Raw genomic sequence first — 6060 nt, 5'->3', positions numbered from 1 at the left:
CAGTATTGAAACCTGCAACATTGTTCTGTTAAATATATCCTGGTTTAAATGGAGAATGCTAATGAAAGCATTTTGGAACTAGTTTGAATAAGTTGCTAAACTCAGTGTGAAGGAGACAAGTATCAGAATGCAAAAGATGTGAGTGAAATGGGGTGAATAATGAATGGCCCGAGTGATTTCCTGGACTAGTTTTGATCACCTAAGGAGGGAAGAAAGGAACTTCCCAGATTCCACCCCCCCCACCCCACTCCCCAAATTGCTCTGGGTTTTTAACCTCTCCCAGGAGATCCCATGGTTTTGGGTGGGGTGGAGAGTATATATTGTGATACACAAGGTATCACAATAGTGTGGGCAGGCTCAATGGACCAGCAGGTCTTTACCTGTCTGTCATTACCTCACCGTCCTTGGCCTCTTGTATTGTTCCACGGAAGCTCAACGTAAACTCGAGGAACAGCACCTCATCTTCCGATTAGGCACTTGGCAGCCTTCCGGACTCAATATCGAGTTCAACAATTTCAGATCATAACCTTGGCCCCTATTTCATTTTTTCTTGTAATTTTTCCACTCCTTTCCCTCCCCCCCCCCTTTTCCTTTTGTTTCTCTCTCACACCTGGCAGCTATCTCTTGCCCTGCCAGTACACTTTAAACCTAATCTCAGCCTATTACCATCTCGTCTAGCTTCGAATACCTTTTATTGTCTTTTTTACTTCTTTTGTTTCTTTTATTCTTTTGTCCAATCGCAGCCCTGCCTCCAATCTATCTTTTCTTTCCAGTTTTGAAGAAGGGTTCGACCCGAAACGTCAACTCAAATTTCTGTCCACAGATGTTGCCTGACCTGCTGAGTTTTTCCAGCATTTTCTGTTGTTGTTCAGATGAACCTTGCAGTCCCATTTGCACAAAGGATAACAAAAGTGACAATGGGCATTAAGCACTTGGATAAAGATGTAAGCATTAGAGATCAAGCTCAAATTGAGAAGTGATAAGAGCATGAGATAAGTGGAAAGGAGAAATGCATGGACAGATAAGGTGGCATGGAGGCTGTACAATCAGCAAAAGATACTGTAATTTAATCTGGGAGCAAGCGATAAAGCTTGCAATTGAACTGGAGATTATTCTCATCTGCTGCTCCATGCCAGTATCATGAGGTGCATTCACATCAGATCATTAGGGGCACCATCGGTCAATGTAATTTCCTGTATCACATGGGGAGCAATGAAAAAATATCCACATTACAGGATTAAATAGGTACCTCCAAGGCTGGGAAGGCTAATATCGTTCCCAAATGTACTGTTTCCTATTATCTTTCATTTTATCCAGTCATTGCTGTAATGATACCTGTTTGGTACTTCCATCACACAACCAGAAAGAGCCTGTTCAGTAGCCTTTACCATATCTATGAGATTATCTACCTTGCAGAGTCTCATTCATTCAAATGGAAACATCCCTCAACATTCGGCAGGAGATTGCGGAGGTCAACAGGAAAAATCATTGAGGATACAGCTCCTTTAAGACATTTTTGATGTCACTGGGGATGAAATTCATCTTTGCCAGCAGTGTTACCCTACCTGACTTTCTTTTCCATTCACTCCATAAAATGACTGCCAAGTCACTAGGAACCCATTTTGTGCTACTGGCGAAGACCAATTTCACCCCATCGAGTCAGGAACACCATCTGTGTGGGTTTCTTTTGCCCCTACTGTAACTCCCCATAACTGATGCATCAGTTCTGTTCTCCAGAGCAGGCAAAAATAAGGGAAATAACATTGTGGTGTGAAATTCTTTAGAGAGCGGGACTACATGGTTAGACGCAAGAATTGTGGGGTGTGAAGAATGCTTCAAGCCAAGAACAGGAACGAGTGCAAGGCAGATAATCTAACTTTCTTCATTCAAACATCCTCCACAACACAGGAAACCAACTGAGTTGTACTCAGGAAGAGAAGGCCCTAAAAGAGGCACACACATCCAGATGCAAAAATACAGATTATCCATTAGCTGACAAGTAATGCTTAACAAAAATTGTTCCAACTGGCAGCTTTATAGGTGGTCTCGAGTAATCTTCTTGTGAAATAATTGTAGATCTACCTGAATGATCTTCAGTCCTACTTGGATGATTTTCTTTCTGTTAGGTGATGACAATGCAGGATAAATTCAACCAGTTATTAGACTAATCATTTTGTCTTACAAGATACACTTCTAGTTGGAATATATCAGTAACTGTGGACATTGTGCAACCCATATAATCAATTAAGGCCCTTTGAATTCACAAAATGGAAGCGAGGTGCCAACTCAGAATTATGAGCATGAAGGTCAAAGGATCAGTAGCTTCCTTCTGTAAACAAAGTTCCAATAGTAGTGGGCAAAAATTACACAGGATATACGGCACAAACAGTCCATTTCCAGCGTTTATGATCCACTTGTGCCTCCTCCCATCTTTCCTCATCTAAATCTATCAGCATAACCCTCTATTCCCTTCTCCCTCATATGCTTGTCCAGCCTCCCCTTAAATGCATCTATGTTATTCGCCTCAACCACTCCCTGTGGTAGCAAGTTCCACATTCTCACCACACTCTGGCTAAAGAAGTTTCTTCTGAATTCCCTATTTGATTTCTAGGTAACTATCTTATATTGATGGCCTCTAATTATGCTCTTCCCCACAAGTGGAAACATTCTCTCTGTATCCACTCTATCAAAACCTTTCATAATTTTAAAGACTTCTATTCGGTCACCCCTCAACCTTTTTTCAAAGAGAAAAAGAGACCCAGCCTGTTCATCCTTTCCTGATATGTATACCCTTGCATTTCTGGTATCATCCTTGTAAATCTTCTCTGCACCCTCTCCAGTGCCTCTATATCCTTTTTATAATATAGTGACAAGAACTGTACGCAGTACTAAGTGTGGTCTAACCAAGGTTTGATATAGGTTTAGCATAACTTCCCTACTTTTCAATTCATCCCTCTAGGAATAAACGCTAGTGCTTATTTGCTTTTTTTATGGCCTTGCTATGCTGTGGCGCAACTTTTAGTGATTCATGTATTTGTACTCCGAGATCCCTGTTCCTCTACCCCACCTAGACTCCCACCCTCCAAGTAATGTGACCTCACTATACTTCCTACCAAAATGTAATACTCATATTAATGTGTTGAGCCTCATTTGCCAATTATATGCCCATTCTGCAAGTTTATTACTGTCCTCCTGAGTATTGACTATCCCCCCCAATTTGGTGTCTTCGCAAATTTAGAAATTGTGTTTTTGATTCCAAAGTCTAAATCGTTAATGTAAATTGTGAACAGCAGTGGTCCCAGCACTGATCCTTGTGGAACTCCACTACCCACCTTCTGCCACTGTGAATAGCTACCTTTTACCCCTACTCTCTGCTTTCTGTCTTGAAGCCAACCAGCAATCCATTCTGCTACTTGTCCCCTGACTCCACATTCTCTGACCTTGTTCATCAGTCTATTATGGGGTACCTTATTAAAGGCCTTATGAAAATCTAGATAACTTGCATCTACTGCATTACCATTGTCTACTCTCTCAAATTATGGAGAAATGGAGCACTGTTGACACCAAAAGCCATTGCTTGCTGATAATTGAATAAGTTACTCAGTTAGCAACTGGAACACTGTGTGGTGATGGCCATCTAGAAATGTACTGCTTAACACTGATTCAACCTGAAAGTCCAACAGTATAGACCAACTATTCAGCTGTGCCACCTAGACTGCTGCTGGAGTGGAGAGGCATAGATCCTTACCACCTCTACGCAAGCCCTTCAACCGGTTAGGAGCAGCTGCTACTGGCATCAAGAAAGGAAACTAACCCCAAGAGAATACTTGGTCCCAGTGCCACCAGAGCAAATTGGCAGTCTGTTCTCAAAACCTGATAACAGGGAGAATGCCAATGATGGTTTAATAAGTAAATGCATACTGTACCGACGGAACAATTCCCAGCTCCATCTCTGATCCATGCTGACTTATCCGATCTCATCTGTTGGAACGAGAGGGGGCAATCAACTTACATCAGAAAAAGACACACGTGTCTCGAGGAAGTGCCTGCACACGGCCTGGAAAAAGAAATTTGGCAGGCAATGCACAAAGTCAAAAATATCAAAAAAGGGATCTATAGGAATGTTGGCTCTTTTCAAGTTATGTACAAACATTGAAACAAAGAAAAGACACTCACTGGACTATGAACAAATATTTTAATCCACAATAGGAAAAATATTATTTTGCTCCCATGTAGTCGGTTTTCCAATTTTACTGAAGGGAAAGCATGTAAATACTACTGCAATATGAAGTGACTAATGCTGCAGCTTGTCTTAAGTGACTGATGTAACAATACAAGACGTTTTGTGTCCTTCAATTTTCTCCCCTCTCCCAAAGGTGGAAAATTATTCTGCAGTATGTTCCCACGGGTGGCTCTGATCCTCCAATACCTGGTCCAAGTGATCATTCTTCGTCTTGAGTGTCTAGACTGTGACTGTCACCAGATGACTGAACCGTAGGGACATCACACTTGATCTGACTCAAGGCACACTTCCAACGAGAGTTGCTGGGGCGGCATTAGTAATGGTAACTTTGGCCGATTGTTTCTTCCTCGCTATAACTATGGCTGTCGAGGCCAAAAGGTAGTACACCAACATCTTTCAACTGAAACCAACCACCAACGCCACACACCACGCCTACAGCATTCATTTGATTGCTAATTAAGAAATGATTTCTCAATTGCGCTCCAACCTCTTTTAAAAAGGAATCTAAAAGTTGAGTCCACAAGGTTAATATAAAGGGTAATTTAAATCACAAACATGTCAAGTAGAATCCAACTGAATTGGATCTCTGTGCAAATAGCTCAATGCTTTAACCAGCTCAATTCCCTTATTTCAGTGCCACACTTGCAGCTTAAATAGTGTAGTTGTGAGGCATCTCTGGTTGTAGCAGCAGAATGAAATATAATCAAAGCATAGACATGTTCCATAAATCGGTATACACATTACAGTTTAAAACCAGAATTACAGAAAATCAGCACACATATAAACTTGTTTTTATGATGGCAATTACTGATATACAGATGTGCATAAATAGTCTGAGGTATTGTTGCAGAGGAGCAAGAATATATTCAGTCGAGTTCCGAATATGGTTTAGATTAAACAAACCTCTGAATACAGACAGCTTTAATGCAATGAAATGCTAAAAATAGACATGAAATGGACAGTTTCTGCAGTAAGTGGGACTGAAGTAATGGTTTTGAAGGCATCCAGACTTGGTTTAGTGGATCCGGTTTTGGTCATCAATTCCATGGGGCACTTCACTTCAACGTTTGCCAATCCTTCATCACCTAACTCTTGAGGGAAGACGCCAAGTACAATCTGATTTAATTGCAAATTAATAACCAACACATTCTGGGGATGTGTAATTTTACACCAATTGCCCAAGAGTTTTTTTTTTGAAGGCACTTGCTTGCTTTAAATTTGTACCTTCCCTTCCACCCACCCACCCCCCCCCCAACCCACCCCACCCTCACTTACCAATTTTCTCTCCTCCCATCCTCTCTGGAAAACATTGGGTCCTTGCTGGGGTACGGTACCACAGGCACCTCATTTAAGTGGGTGCTATTTACATGGGAGCCTCAACTCTGAAACCAGTTACCTTCCCGGTTGGGTACAGTTCAGCCGTTGGGAGAACTCAATATGCAAACACGTTAAGTGCTACCACAGATAGCTGATGAAATACAACCATTTGTGCTCCTATTTAAAAACTGGCTTAAATGTATTCAATGAGCCCTGCAATTCAGGAAGGTTTGAGGCTCAGTCTGCTAATTAGCTGATCTCAGGCCAGGCTACAAATTGGCCTCAACACCCTGGGGTTAAAGAGGGAGAAATGGGCTAGGATTCCTGCTCCTCAGTGACCTCTATGTTGGAAGCATGCATCTATGGTCATCTGGTAAGAACAGGAGTGGGTGCTCCCCATGGAGGGTTAGGCTGCCAACATTCAGTATTAAGGTTCATGAATAACGGCCACTTTGACAAGGTACTGAAGGACACCTTGGAACCATACCCCAGCAAGGAGT

Source organism: Somniosus microcephalus, chromosome 3 (genome assembly GCF_052327205.1).
Source record: "Somniosus microcephalus isolate GS21.2 chromosome 3, FLI_Smic_1.0, whole genome shotgun sequence".
NCBI classification, from domain to species: Eukaryota; Metazoa; Chordata; class Chondrichthyes; order Squaliformes; family Somniosidae; genus Somniosus; species Somniosus microcephalus.
Note: the sequence above shows the minus strand (reverse complement) of the source record.